Raw genomic sequence first — 14,268 nt, forward strand, 5'->3', positions numbered from 1 at the left:
GGTGGCTCAGTTAAGGGTCTGACTTCTGCTCAGGTCGTGATCTCAGGGTCCTGGGATCAAGGTGAGCCTCGGGCTCTTTGCTCAGCAGGGAGTCTGCTTGTCCCTCTGCCCCTTCCTTTCCCCCTCCCTTCCCCCCCCATACTCTCTCTCTCTCTCTCAAATAAATTTTAAAAATCTTTTTTAAAAAATGTTTTATAATGTTTTGAGTATGTAGGAGAAATACTTTGTTTGGGGAATGTTGTTAAGCCCTCTCATCAAAAATAGCCTTTCCATCTACCTCCCAGTTCTGCCAGAGCAGAATAGATTGGCAAAGGTAGTTCAGAGGAAAAAGCAACATAAAGCCGTCTGCTCGTGGCTGTGCGGGTGCCAGTGGAGGAGGGGTGGTTGATGGGTGGGATGCTATGTGCTATAAAAATGTTCAGCCAACCAACTGAACAGGGGTGCATAGATTTAGACTTTGTGAAATACCTTCCCCAGCTTGTATATATTCCTGTGTACTCTGTGATCCTAGGCCAGCAGTCTTCTTTTTTTTATAAGATTTTATTTATTTAGAGAGAGCAGGGGAGGGGCAGAGGGAGAGAGAGAGAGAGGGAATCCCAAGTGAACTCTGCGTTGAGCACAGATCCTGATGCAGGGCTCAATCTCATGACCCTGAGATCATTACCTGAGCCGAAATCAAGAGTCAGATGTTTAACCATCTGAGCCACCCAGGCGCCCAGGCCAGGAGCCTCTAAAAGGAAACTGGTGATGAGAAGTCTCACAACATAAGCGAATTAGTGGCCCCCTGAGACGGTGAAGCAGGCAGCATCTCAGAATGGCAGCAAGAGCGGTGGGAATGGAAGAGTGGGCCAGGAAGACACATGTGGTACTTAGTCTCCGGCTGAGCAGAGGAGCTCCGTTCTGACGGCTGCTGTTGCTCCCTTGGGGACTGCTACCCAGGATTAGCATGGAACAAACCCAGTGACACAAAAGCTGTTTTAATTTTTACAAAATCTACTTAAGCATGAGTCCCTCTCTGTGAGTCTTTAGGGTTTTGTTACTCAAATCTTGAGTCTGGTTTTCCTGGAAAATTGGAAGCAATGGTTGGGCAGGTAACGGCAATCATTGTGAGTACGGAGCAGAAAGGAAGCTTGGATAGTGAAGGATAGGAGGGTGCATGCTGGCTGCTGGCATGGACTGTGTTAGAAGCCCTAGGGTGATCACTTCCAGGGGCTGTTACAGACTTCCCCCTGGGAAATATAAACAGGAAAACATTTGGATTTGGCCTGACTGGCTTTACAATAAGCATGTTTGTTCAAATAAATTATTGCATTAAGATGAACCTGTTTCTTCTACCCTAACAAAAGGAGTTTTTGTACCCTGAGTGTTGGAGATATTATCAGTGGAAGAGCTTATCTTTATATAAAGATCAACCCTTACGGAGCATGGACAGCCCTGCCAAGATTCCCAGTAGCTTGTTTAATCAGCTGCATTAATGTAGAGGTTTTCAGTTAGTAGAATTGTCCATTTTCACCCCTTATTTGCTTGTAGATCCAGAGACCAGGTCACCAAATTTGGGCTCCTAGTCATCCTCTGAGGAGAGGTGGCTTCTCATTTCCCTGAAATGAAGGTAAGTGCTGTCTATGTGTGTTTGGGTTGGAGAGACCAGCCTGTAGTGAAGGTAGCCCTCTCTACCTACCCTCCACCATCAGTCATGCCAAGTTGCAGGGTGGGGACTACATAGAAACTTGCTCAGGCAGAGCATCCAGATGGACTGGTTGGATGCCCCTTCACTGAATGGCTCACTCTGACCTCTGCCTTAAGCAAGAAATAGAAGACTAAGATGACATAGCTGTGGTCACACAAAGCTTATTAACTACATTGGTTGTCTTTGTTTATTAAATAACTCTTAGATTCTTTTTTTTTTTTGAAACAAGAAATTTGAACCACATTTTGTTTGAGATACTCCAGAGAGATGTAGCAATGTGGTTATCATTTTACAAACTTTTAAACAAAACTGTTAGCAGTTTACAACTTTGTTTAAAGAACAATGGTTTGGAACACAGGCCTGTCTTAGCAAGACCCAGAGGACAGTGACCAAGGCAGAGAAGAATCCAGGGCAGAGCTGGCTGACTAAGGCTTGCTTTTGCAAAGCCCAGGAATCCAAAGATTAGAGTTGAGGTTCTCTTACCATTTTGCAGGAGTAGCAGTGAATTTGGCCCTGTTGCTTTGGTGATTTACACCAATGCCCTCAGCTTGTTAGCTCTCTTCAAGTAGAAGAGAAATTCAGGAAATGTGGGGATGAAAATGCTCCCCTCTGTTATTTTCTCTTACCCCAGAGAGTACCACCATTTTTAACATAGCTCATTCATTGCCCAGGTGTTGCCATCCTTGTTTCTTCCCTTCCATATTTTATACCTTTATAGTCACTTTATAGCCAAAACCTTATCTGTGCTTTTATTCTTTTTTTTCTAAAGATTTTATTATTTATTTATTTATTTGAAAGAGAGAAAGAGAGAGAATGCAAGTGGGGCAGGGGGAAAAGGAGAGAAACTCAAGCAGACTCCGCTGAGCGTGGGGCCAGTACAGGGCTGGATGTCACGACCCCGAGATCATGACCTGAACCAAAATCAAGAGTTGAACACTTAATCCACTGAGCCACCCAGGCACCCCTACCTGTGCTTTCATTCTAATTTTTCTTTTAAAGTATCTGCCTTTACCTAACTGTCTTCTCATGATACAATTTACATTTATAATAAACTTCATTTACGAGTTGTTTCTTCTACTATAGTTGGCTCTAGCTATTGTTCTTTTAGCCTTGTCTTGGCAGTGTTCACATGAACACCTAACAATAAGTCTCATAAACAGTCCTCTAAAAGCATACAAGTATTTATGCCTATGTCAGTTTTTCTAGCCTTTTTATAAAGCTGACTTAGTAGATAGTGTATTTGCCTACCAAAGATCAAAACTGAAATAGCCTATAATTGAAGCTGACCAATAATATTGATTTGGGGGAAGCAACATTTAGTTTCCAAGTACATGAAACACATTCGTATTATAGGAATTTAGACTAGTAATATCCTTTTGAAACATGCTTTTTTAAAACTCAGTTTATACTCCAGGAAGGCATTTCTTTTGGATCAATTGCAATTGCAATCAGACAACTTCATAGCTTACATGTAATAGTGTGATTAAAATGTTAACTAATTCTGGGACAAAGGGAATTCCAGGAAGACACTCTAATCATTGAAAAGGACAGTTAAAGGGCTGTAAGATTAACCATTTTTCACCTAAAACACGGCATTTCTCATGTACCCTTTAAGCAGTACTGACAAGTATTTCCTGGAGATTAATGACCGTCTGAGTTAATGGGCTGAGGGAAGGTCATTAATCCTTACACAAAGGTAGTTTGGAAAGCAGAAATGAAAAACAACTGCAAGGTCGAGGTGATGGAATCCCAGGAGATGTTTCAGAAGATTAGTTCCCTTTTCAGTAAGCCCATACTTAACTACTGTTCTCACTCTCCCTTCTCCACATGGCATACCTCAGACTCAGGTTTTCAACCTCCTGGGATGCAATTAAGCTTCTGAAAATGCCTTGTAATCTCTCCTTCCACCAAACAAAACCCTTTTTATCAATGAGCTTCCTCTTCTCACTGTTTCTTAAAACCATCTTGGAAGTCATTCATTCTACATAGCTTCTTGCCATCAAATGCATTTTATTGGTTTAGATGGAGTTGTGCTTGGGAGTCTAGAATATAAAAAACCAAGGCAGTCAGAATATACTTCCTGTGGGTTTTGATTAGATAAATATCTATGTGTGCTATACATATGATATGCAGAAAATATGAAATTACTGTCAGGGGAAGGCTGGGATTGATGGAACAGTCAGACCTAGATACCACTTCAGCAAATCAGAAGAGGTGGACTCATCTAAAGGACACAGAAACAAGTTGGTACAATCAGGATACCATTACAAGCAGAAGTCCAGGCTTCCAGACTGTGGAACACCTCCAGGGCTATACACTAGCAGATGATGATGTCAGACTTGGTGGAAGCTCAGCCTAGCCTGCACTCATTCTGCATGTTGGCTAATCTGTATCTGTTCCAACAACCTTCCCATCTGGTCAGATTTTTAATCTCAGGATTATGCAAGATAGCATATGCCTTCTGAAGCAAGAAGGACTCTGGTAGAAATAGAGCAAAACGGTGGCAGAGGATCTAGAGCCATGTGATGAAAGATTGTACCAACAAACCCCACTCTGGTTCTTTACCCAAAGAATTGTTGAGAGCTGGAGAATGATTCTTAGTTGAAAAAGGAGATCTGCCTTCATGCGTGGGCATCATCTCCTGTAATAGTTTTTCCCTTGTGAGAGTTTTAGGATCCAGGAGCTTACACCCTTGCCTCTGCTGGGGTATGTTGCTCATCTTCCTCACCTTCCTTCCTAAAAGCTTCTTTTGGAATCCTTCAGATGAGTTAAACCCGATCTAATTCACTCAAGTGGTGTCTGAGTGTTCCACTAATCCAGCCAATACTCTGATTCCTATAGTATGTTTTCACATGTTTGGAAAATTTTAAATACCAGAGTTCATTTTGCTGCTTAAAAAGAATAAAAACTACTGAAAATTAATAAGATAGCAGAAATGTGCTAAAGGAAACTCTAAGAACAATTTTCTGGTCACTAGGGCAAAAGGTAGAAATGTAGAAGCCCCATTAAAATGGCGACTGGCATTTTGCCACTAACATGTATCTGATCTAACTCTAAAAGCATAAGATCCTTGTCAATTTTGTGACAGAGCCAAGAGATGTCAATTTGTAGCTACCAGTTCAAACTGAACTACTGTTTTAGTGCTTCAAGTACAGGTGAAAATCTTTATGTTCTTCCATACTGTTAAAAAAAAAAATCCTTGTTTATATACAGATTAGTTCCACTAGACCTAGCTGGACCTTTTGAGTCTTTTTTTTTTTTTTCCCCAACCAAAATTGCCTTCCTTGTGCAAATGAACTATCCAGATGTGGAAAGGAACATAATAATAAAATTATGTGCCAAAATAACTAGATTATTTAGGTCATGATTGCAGTTTTATAATACCATCTGGGAAAATTACTAAGTGCATGTGAATTTGAGGTAAACTAAAGTTTTTCTCCCTTCAGTGGGCATTATTGCCTCTTGGCACTTTGTTGGTAGTGGAATTTCCTAGTCACTTTGCTTAACTTTAAGGGTGATGGATCCACAACTGTGTAATGGTTTGAACTGGAGCCTTCCTTCCACTTCCATTTGGCAGGTATTTAATGCATCAGTACAGTCTTTCTGAAACTTGACCTACCCACTTAACAATAGGATAGTAAAACTTGTTGTTTTGTGTGCAAATGCTATCTTTCCAAATTAGGAAAAAACAAATAAAACCCTGTAGAAGTGCCTCATTTTAAAAAGAGTAATTTAATACTCTACTGTTAACATTCTCCCAAGGTAGTGTTACATAAATAATTACTGCTACACAGGAAGAGTCATTTCCCATCCTGGAATAATTTGCACACATTTAGGAATTTCATTGTCTCCTCAGAATCTTCTGGGCAATAGGCCCATAAATTATCACGTTTTGAGTATGGAACTTCCATACGTGATTTAAATTTTATGGGAGGAAAGAGCAAGAGAATTGGGGGAAAAAAAATAGTTACTTGCTAATGGCTAGGGAATCTCAGGGAAAGGAAAAGGATATTTCTACTTCTGTAACATAGATCAAGGAAATTTATGGTTTGCTTTTAATAATCAGCTTTCTGGGTTTATTTTTTAAGTGCCAAAAGCACAAAATTTGGTATTTTAAATTCATACTGTCTGTGCATGTGAAGTGTCTAGAGCAGTGATTCTTAGGGTCCTGAAGAAAACACGTTATTTAAATGCTAGTTCCCTGGTTTTCTAGATTTGGTCTAGAAGAAGACTTCTTAATTTGGTCCAGGGGATCCAAAGTTTCATGTCTGTGTGTTTTCTGGGTCCTTGCAGCATTTATCAATTTCTCAGTAGGACCTGGCATACCACATTTTCAAGACTAAATTTTGTTAGAACACTAACATAGTGTATAACACTATGGTGTGCGTTTTCTATGTTAATAATGATGGTGATGATAGCTCCTGATTATAAACACTTACTGTGCGCCACTAACTGAACTTAACACTTTATATTCCTCATTTAGTGCACCCAACAAGGCAAGTACAGGTAGTGTCTCCATTTTATGATTAAGGAAACTTAAGGCCTTGAGAGGTTAAGTAACTTGTTGAAGATCACACAGAACTAGAATTAGGACCCATGATGCCATCTGGGAAAATCCACACTCTTAGGCATTATGTAGTATGATAATAAACACATCGATTTATAGGTTTAGTTCTTTCTAAATGGCGTTTTGTTTGGTAATGATGAATTCCATTCAGACAGCCCTTACTCTGTTCTAGTGGTTGGGCATTTCTTCTTATCTAGATGCTACTATAATTCCGAGATCAACATTAGATTGTGGGACCCAGGGAGGTGCTTGGCATTTGTTTGTTACATAAATAAGTAAGCAAAAGAATACATGTGTGTCCTTACCAAACATGGCCTGGGTCATCTTCTTTTGTTTTCGTGATTCCCCTCCATACTGGGTATAGGTGGTAGTACCAGTGGTGGTGGCAGTGGTGACTGTCGGGTTTGGCAGGTATAGGACAGGCAATAATGGCTATTGACTACTAACATCAGCTGATATTCCCTTGTAATTGCATATTTCTCAGAAGCCAGCAGTCTTTGGCCAATTTCTCAACACATTTGGAAGGCAGCTACTTGAAATATTTTACTTTTTTTTTTTTTTTTTTTGCACCATGGCTTTTTTTCATTAGACAGTACAATTTTAACAGTCTGTGTTACACAAGAGTAGTTAGTTGAATTTCTGTAGGTTGATCATTGTTTACTATCTCTTGAAAACAAGCATATTGCTCTGCCTCTGACTAGTTCTGAGACATTGGGAAAACTTTCTCAAGCCTCCATTTTTCATCTGTAAAATGAAGAGGGTGGACTATATCAGCTATTTTAGAAGGATTCCTTTTCCTTTATTTTAGTACCCTGTAATTTCTTTCTTTCTTTTTTTTTTTTCCCACTGAAAACCTACAAGAACTCCAGTACATCAACATCAAAGAACAGTATGCTGGTTGAAGTTTAGAGTAGAAGGCACACAGATAGTGACCCCAACATCTTTTTTTCATTTATTTTATTAAGGTATGATTTACATGCAGTAAAATTCACCCTTTATAGTGTACAATTCTGCAAATTTTGACAACTCGTAAAATCATGTTATAGTCAAGACATTGAGCAGTTTCATCACCCCAAAACGTTTTCTCTCACCCCTTTCTGAGTCAGCCCCTCCCCTGAGGACCAGCTGCTGGCAACCACTGATCTGTTTTATGTCTCTTTAGTTTTTCATTTTCCACGCTGTCATGTAAATGGATTCATTTAGTATTTACCTTTTTGGGTCTGAGTTCTTTTACTTAGCGTAATGCATCTGAAGTTCATCCATGTTGTTGTATGTATTCTTAATCCATCGTATGAATGTACTATATAATGCATAATGTACTCATTCACCAGATGAATGATATTTGGATTGTTCCCAGTTTTTGGCAACTACAAATGAAACCACTATTAATATTGTTGCTTAACATTTTAAGGTTAGTGATGTGTCAGTTAGTTGTTAAATTATATTAGCATCAAATTCAAGAATCATCGAGGGAAGAGATAGATACTGCAGTCTTCATCTGCAGATATGTTTCATTATGACCCTTTCCCCCAAATCCAAGATAGAGTCCTTAGTAACTTCTTTACACATACCCACCCTTCAAAATGTTGGTAACTGTCTTAGCTATAGGTAAGGCACAGAGTGAGTAGCTTATAAATAGCAGAAATTTATTGCTCAAAGTTCTGAGGGTTAGAAGTCTGAGATCAGGGTGGTCAGGTGAGGGCCCTCTTCCAGGTCACTGACTTCTTTTCTCACAAGGCAGAAGGAGCTAGGGTGTTCTCTAGAACCTCTTTTTATAAGGGCATTCATGAGGGCTCATGATTTAAACATCTCCCAAAGTTTTTACCTTCTAATTCTACCACATATGGAGGTTAAGATTTCAACATATGGATGTGGTGGGGACACATTCAGACCACAGCAGTAGCCATATTTACTGTTCTTGTTTGGAGAAGAAATATGAGGACATGTCATCTCAAGTAGAGCTAGTGCCAAGATAAATCAAATAAAGTCACAAATAGACCTCAGGTAGTTTTGGGAACTTGAAGACTGGAGCTAAAACATCTCATGCCCCACATTCCCATACAATGGAATATCTATAATCTTGGAGTCTCGGTTTTGGTTGTTTTCAGTGGGAAGCCGGGCAAATCCACTGGGAAACTTGAACTCCCCAAGCTTCAAGGTGATGCTCTGTTATTGTGCTTTCAAATATTCTCTTGTGTTAGGAAGGGTGAGAGTTTATAAATAGATCATTCCTGTGACCAAATCCCTATCTCGCTGCCGCACTTGCTCCTTAAACAAGAAGTCTGCCATGTGTACAGTATGCCAGACTGAGGATTAGGGCACTTGGTTTCTTATACCCCATTTCTCTACAGCAGTGAACATCTATAGCTTAGTCATTTCAGATGTGTGTTCTCCTCCATTTAGGGTGACTCACCATCCTGGTTTTTCCCAGCACAGTCCTGGTTTTAGCACTGAAAGTCCTGGATTTTGGGGACTCCCCAGTCCCAGGTGCACCTGGAAAATTGGTTATCCTTTATGTTCCCAGAGTTGGATCCAAGCAGCAGATTCCAACTCCTCTGCTTACTGAATCTCCTGAACCCTACAAATGTATTTTTTAAACTAAGAATGGGCAGTTCTAGTTCTGATGCATGAATGTATGGTGGACCATTAGAGACAAAGTTTCAACAGACTAGGGAAGATCTATATAAATTTTAGAAGAATTAGCACATACTTAGCATAAAACATTTTTAAAAGAAAGGATTTTTGTTTTGTGTTGCTTTTGATTTTGTTTTAATTCTGTGAACCTTCAGCAAATGGATTGAGTCTTAAAGGATACTTTTCTCTAATTGTCAAAGTTCAAGTGGCAAATCACAGTTTGATATTGTCAGACAATCCTAAATGTTCCTAATACAAAATGGTATCCTTGTCAGCAATATTATAAGCATAATAAGTAGAATATAGTTACATTAATGGGCCTTAGCACAAATAGTTAAATATTGTTCTAATTCTTTCATATTTTAACCAAAATTTGCCAAACAAGAATTATGATGAAAAATGTCAGTGATTTTTTTTTTAATTCAAGTACTAAACGCGTTTAACTTATTTAAGGAACAAGTCTCCATCTCAATCACAGGCTTTTCTCCCCTAATATAAAGTTATTTTTCAATTGGTTGGGGGAAAATACAATAATAAGATTTTAAATTCTGAGCTACAAACTGCACCTGCTTAGGATCTAAAACTGAAATGGAAAACACAAGGCTTAACCCCACATGCTCCCTGATCAAATGCAAAAAGTTCTTAAAATAGCTTCGTGTGAAGATGTTCAGAGCAGCTGAAAACCAAGATGTTGGTGTCCCTACTTACAACCTGGCAGCTTATTACCATGGGCTCAGAGGCAGCTGCCCCTGTCTCTTTCTGTTTCAGGGCCAGGAGCATCAGCTCTAAGGAGAAGCACAGAATCAGCCTCTATCTACATTGCTGTCATCCCCTGAATTCTACTTTCCTAGTCAAGGGATTGTCCCTAGATCCACCATGAAGACCTGTGACATTCACTCCAAGCCACTAATATGAAGGGAAAAGTTTCCAAACAAACTTAAATAGGTATATAATAAATTCCAGGAAAAATGTAAGAAGGAAATGAAGTCTTGTGTATTTGATGGGTCATAGCTGTTAAGAGACAGTAAAAGTTATGTGTGGTATCTTACTGCTACCTCAGTAGCTTAGTTATCAGCAGATCAGTGTGCTCTCTCAAAATTCATTGGAAAGACCTTCTTCATTCACTTAAGACTGTTCTGTTCAGCTCCACTTACCTTGCTATAGCTCTCAGTTAACCATGTTTACTGTTTCTTCCCATAGAGAATTTTTTCCTGGGATATTCTCTCTTACCCATGATAAAATGCTTCTCTCAAGGGCCCACTTATGTTTCTATCAGAAGCAGGATCTGGATTGGTGGATAATTGGTATGATCTGATGAGACGATGTTTTATGTTGCCAGGCTGGTGGCACTAACCAGCAGTTTAAAATTCCATTTCCATTCACATGTAAGTGAATATACTGATATACTCTTCCTGTACTAAAAAGAAGAAAGAAGTAGCTTTCATCTCTTTTAGCAGCTAAGCTGATTTTTCAAGGGCCAGAAGAAAGAACTGTGGGGTGAGTACATAGAAGGGAAATGGAGGCAAGAAGAGAATCGGGTTGGGGAAGGCCTGAAGCTCTCCTCTGTCAATAAACTTTCCAATGGCTGCTATCACCTTCAAACAGTAGAGTTTGGAGCTGTGAATACTCATGTTGAAAACTCAGACGTTTACTGTTCTTTCAATTGAGAAATTACTTATGAGACTGTGCATTAGAGAGAAAATTAGCTGTGCTAATCCCTTAGGTGTCTAAAACCTGGTTTTTCCATCTGCTGAACAGGGGATAATACCTGCCTTTTCTATCACACAGGATCACTATAGGATCAAGTGAGTGACTGATAATTGAATTCTGTTAACAATGTAAAATACCTCATGGGGTAAAATGACATTGTTGTTATGATTAAGGCCATCATAAAAAGTCTCCTCAGGGTGAGAAACATGGTACTGCCATTCTTTCATATGTAGCCTCCAATGACAGACTGTCTCTGTCAAACAGATTAGACAGAAATTTCTTGAACTTCTGTCAGATTTGAACCCCAGATAGCTGTGAGGCTATCATGCAGATTTTTGTTCTGATGTCTTCCTTAGAGACTTCCTGTCTGACCAAATTCTGAAGAAGCAAACAGTATCAGTTATGTGAACCTTTTATGTTTAACATCTATAGCTTGCAATAGAAATGTCAACATCCTTCAAAGAAGGCTCAAGTATTTCTGCTAAAATGTATATCCAGCCTGGTTATTTGATGCTGAATTGGTCTCTGTAATTGTCTCCATACCTTGCAGACACTAAATAACCCTTTTTAAAGTAGGGAGGAAAGTTTTCTGGTCCTAAACTTTTAATCAGAAATGAGAAACAAAATACTTACCATGGTAAACAATGCATAATATATAGGTTCAGATCACCAGCCATCAGCCCCTCTGTGAAGATCCCTATAATTCAGGGCATATAAAAACCATGTTTGCCTTATTCACTGGTGTATCCCCAGGAACCTGGCACATAGTAAGACCTGGCACATAGTAGGCACTCTAAAATATTTGCTGAGTGAATGAACAAAAGAGCAAACAAATTAAGCCCTTTACTATGAAAATGTTTCCCCTAATTGTACGGAAACAAATAATATTCTGTGCTCATCATGAGTGGTTATTTAATGCTGATGGTCACTAGTTCTATTTGAAGTAAATAAAAGGAACTAAGATTTTTTTTTCTTTAAATTTTTTTAATGGGACATATTGGACATGTATTTCAGTGATAATGAAAATTTTGCTTTAGGTTAAGACAATAATATGGACTCTATTCTGAAGAAAAGACTACAAGGCCCTTTACTTTTGTTTTTTCCCATCCTTGGGCCTGTCCAACTCTTGGAAAGTTGCAGTATCAGTCTCCTGTAATAGTGCTCTATCAAATGCACCATCAGTTTGAAAACACAATAAAGAATTCCCATCTCCAGTGGCAATGCCACCTAACTAAGACCAGTTCTTGGCTAACAAATTCTTTGATTCAATAACAGTTTAGGAAAAAAGACAATTACACGTGGACAGAAGCTAGACTGTTAAATAAATTGCACTACCTTTGCTAATAAGAGTACTTTTATTTGCCCCAGATTTTTGATAGTGCAGTTTTGCATTGGTTATTATAAGAACCCAAACCCTGCATTCTTTTGGGAAATTATTTGGAAAACTCTCATCAAAGTGACCTGTCTTAATTGTTCTACATCTTTGTTTTAAAGAAGTGGAAATAGCCCATGAAAATTATTGCTGCCGTTAGAAATATTCAATAGGAAACAGCTTTTAAAGTGTTTATGCTGATTTTTAATTAATCGTAATGGGAGTTTCATAATAATGTTAACTGATAACAGCAGAGATATATTTACTTAGAATATTTTTTTTGAGGGATAGAAAATTGATATATTGGTAAGTTTCATCATAGAGAAAGCATTTTCAATTATAGCTAGAGGAACATTGTCATAAATTGAAAGAATTCTCTCCAGTAGCACACTACCCTATGTCCTGCTTTATACAAACCTAATACACAGATGGAATATGCTTGTGTTGTCAAGCAATATTTGTATTGCACTTCTTGTAATCTTCCCAAAGTTTGTGCAGATAGTGAAAAGACATGTGATCATCAATTGCCATTAAGAGAAAGGAATAACTGACTATGTCACAAGCATTTTAGCTTAACATGTATCTATGCTGAATGGAGCACCTATATTCAAAACTACAGAGGCACCCTGAACAGTGAGTAATATTCCCATAGAGCAAGTACAGTGAGCAGAACTCTCTCTGGCATCATTTGGCAACAACCTGGCATCATTTCCCATTGACAGTGAGATGTGCCCATAGATATCAAATCATAGTCTTTGGATTGATAGGTATTCCCCAAGATCTTCTAAAAATCCTACCTCAAAAATATCCTTCTGTTCTCTGACCCCCATTCATCCAAAAAACGTGAACAAAGTAAGGGAAAAAAATGCAATCTAGTTGCCATGTTAAGATGCTGGTTTCTCCTCTCTTTCCATGAAAAAAGAATTCCTCCTCTCCAATCCAATATACATCTCCATTTTCATCACATTTTGATGAGTTCGAAGTTATATATTGATCATTCACAGCAGTTTACAAAAGCAAGCTGTTATAAGGAAAATCATTTGCCCAAACCTATTCTTTTAACTTTTTGACCATTTGTCTTAACTCTTAGAGGATAACAAATTCCAATTTCATTTTGGTTTTCTCTCATACCTGCCAATTTAGCAAAACTCACCTACTGTCAAGACAGTTCCTCTATTTTGCAAGGGGCTCTTATTCACATTAGCCTGAAAGTCAGTCATCTGTTGGAAGCTCTTAATCGTGCCTGAGATTTACTACATTCCCTTGTTTAATATCCAGAAGATCCTGCTCCTGGTTGTTGGATAAGATAGAAACATCCCCCTAAAGCCTCTTCGGAGCAGCGATAGAACACTTACCTTACTGTGCAGGAGGGACCTTTACTGGATTATGCCCGCTAGTTCTCTCTTCTCAGCCCCACCAAAATCCAGTAGTGAAATCCAGGGACCAACAACAATGTTTTCTTCTTTTCTTTTTGGACACTCTTTCAGTTTTTGTTTTGTGGGCTACAAAGCCACGGAGAGTTTGCAACCAGAGGCCACTGACAGTTCTGCAAAGGAGAGGCAGTGGGGAGCCCAGTACTGACTGGGCCCAAACACGAAATATAACCCTCTTCCTTCTCCGGGCAGTGTCCTTCATACTCTGAAGACAGGCAACCTTGCCGAATCCCTCACCCTACGGCTTGCCAGTCTCCACAGAAGAAAGGGTCTAACTGAAGAGGGCTGCAGGATGAGGCAAGGCAAAAACCGAGAGCCATCTGCCCAGAACAGACAAGTAGAGGCAGGTATAGGTTCTGTGAGTGTGTGTGTGTGTGTGTGTGTGTGTGTGCTTGCATGCCTGTGCCCAGCAGCTGCTCTTGAGATTAGAAGACCCATTGGCAGGCAGCTCTGAAACACCCTCTTGGGTAATTTCAAATTCATATTGCACATCTTGGCTGAGAGAAGAAACCTCCCAGGACAACCTGGGTCCCTTTCTCTGCCTTGTCACTGCCCTGAATATATTGTGAACCACAATCAGCAGGGCCAGCATCTTAGAAATAAATGCCCAGATGGACATTAAATTGTACCGCATTTTGTACCCTGCAACCATGAACTGATGCAAGCCTTGTTTGAGATTTAAGTAATAAGGGCATGACCTCTTCTTGACAGTTGTAACCGAAGGCACTGTAGAGATTCACTATTATTAACACAATGTTGAACTTTAACTTGAATGCCTGCCTGTTCCATTCAGTGTCATATGAGATGTGAGTACAGAGTGCTGAGGAAGCTCTAGAGCAACATCCAAATGTAGGATGTTATTTAT

General features: G+C 39.3%; 1 protein-coding gene across 7 annotated transcripts in view; it reads left to right on the plus strand.

Annotated features, from left to right (window-relative positions):
• Window positions 1–14,268, plus strand: part of CMSS1 (cms1 ribosomal small subunit homolog) — a 373,552-nt gene that overhangs the window by 281,548 nt on the left and 77,736 nt on the right. Inside the window, exon 2 of one of the 7 annotated variants that reach the window (XM_036109726.2) lies at window positions 1,531–1,609. The exons of the other annotated variants lie outside the window; for them this stretch is intronic. The gene's annotated coding sequence lies outside the window, so the exon portion shown is untranslated. The remainder of the gene's footprint in view (window positions 1–1,530; window positions 1,610–14,268) is intronic. 7 annotated transcript variants of the gene reach the window in all.

The sequence above is a fragment of the Halichoerus grypus genome, chromosome 1 (genome assembly GCF_964656455.1).
Source record: "Halichoerus grypus chromosome 1, mHalGry1.hap1.1, whole genome shotgun sequence".
Classification (NCBI taxonomy): domain Eukaryota; kingdom Metazoa; phylum Chordata; class Mammalia; order Carnivora; family Phocidae; genus Halichoerus; species Halichoerus grypus.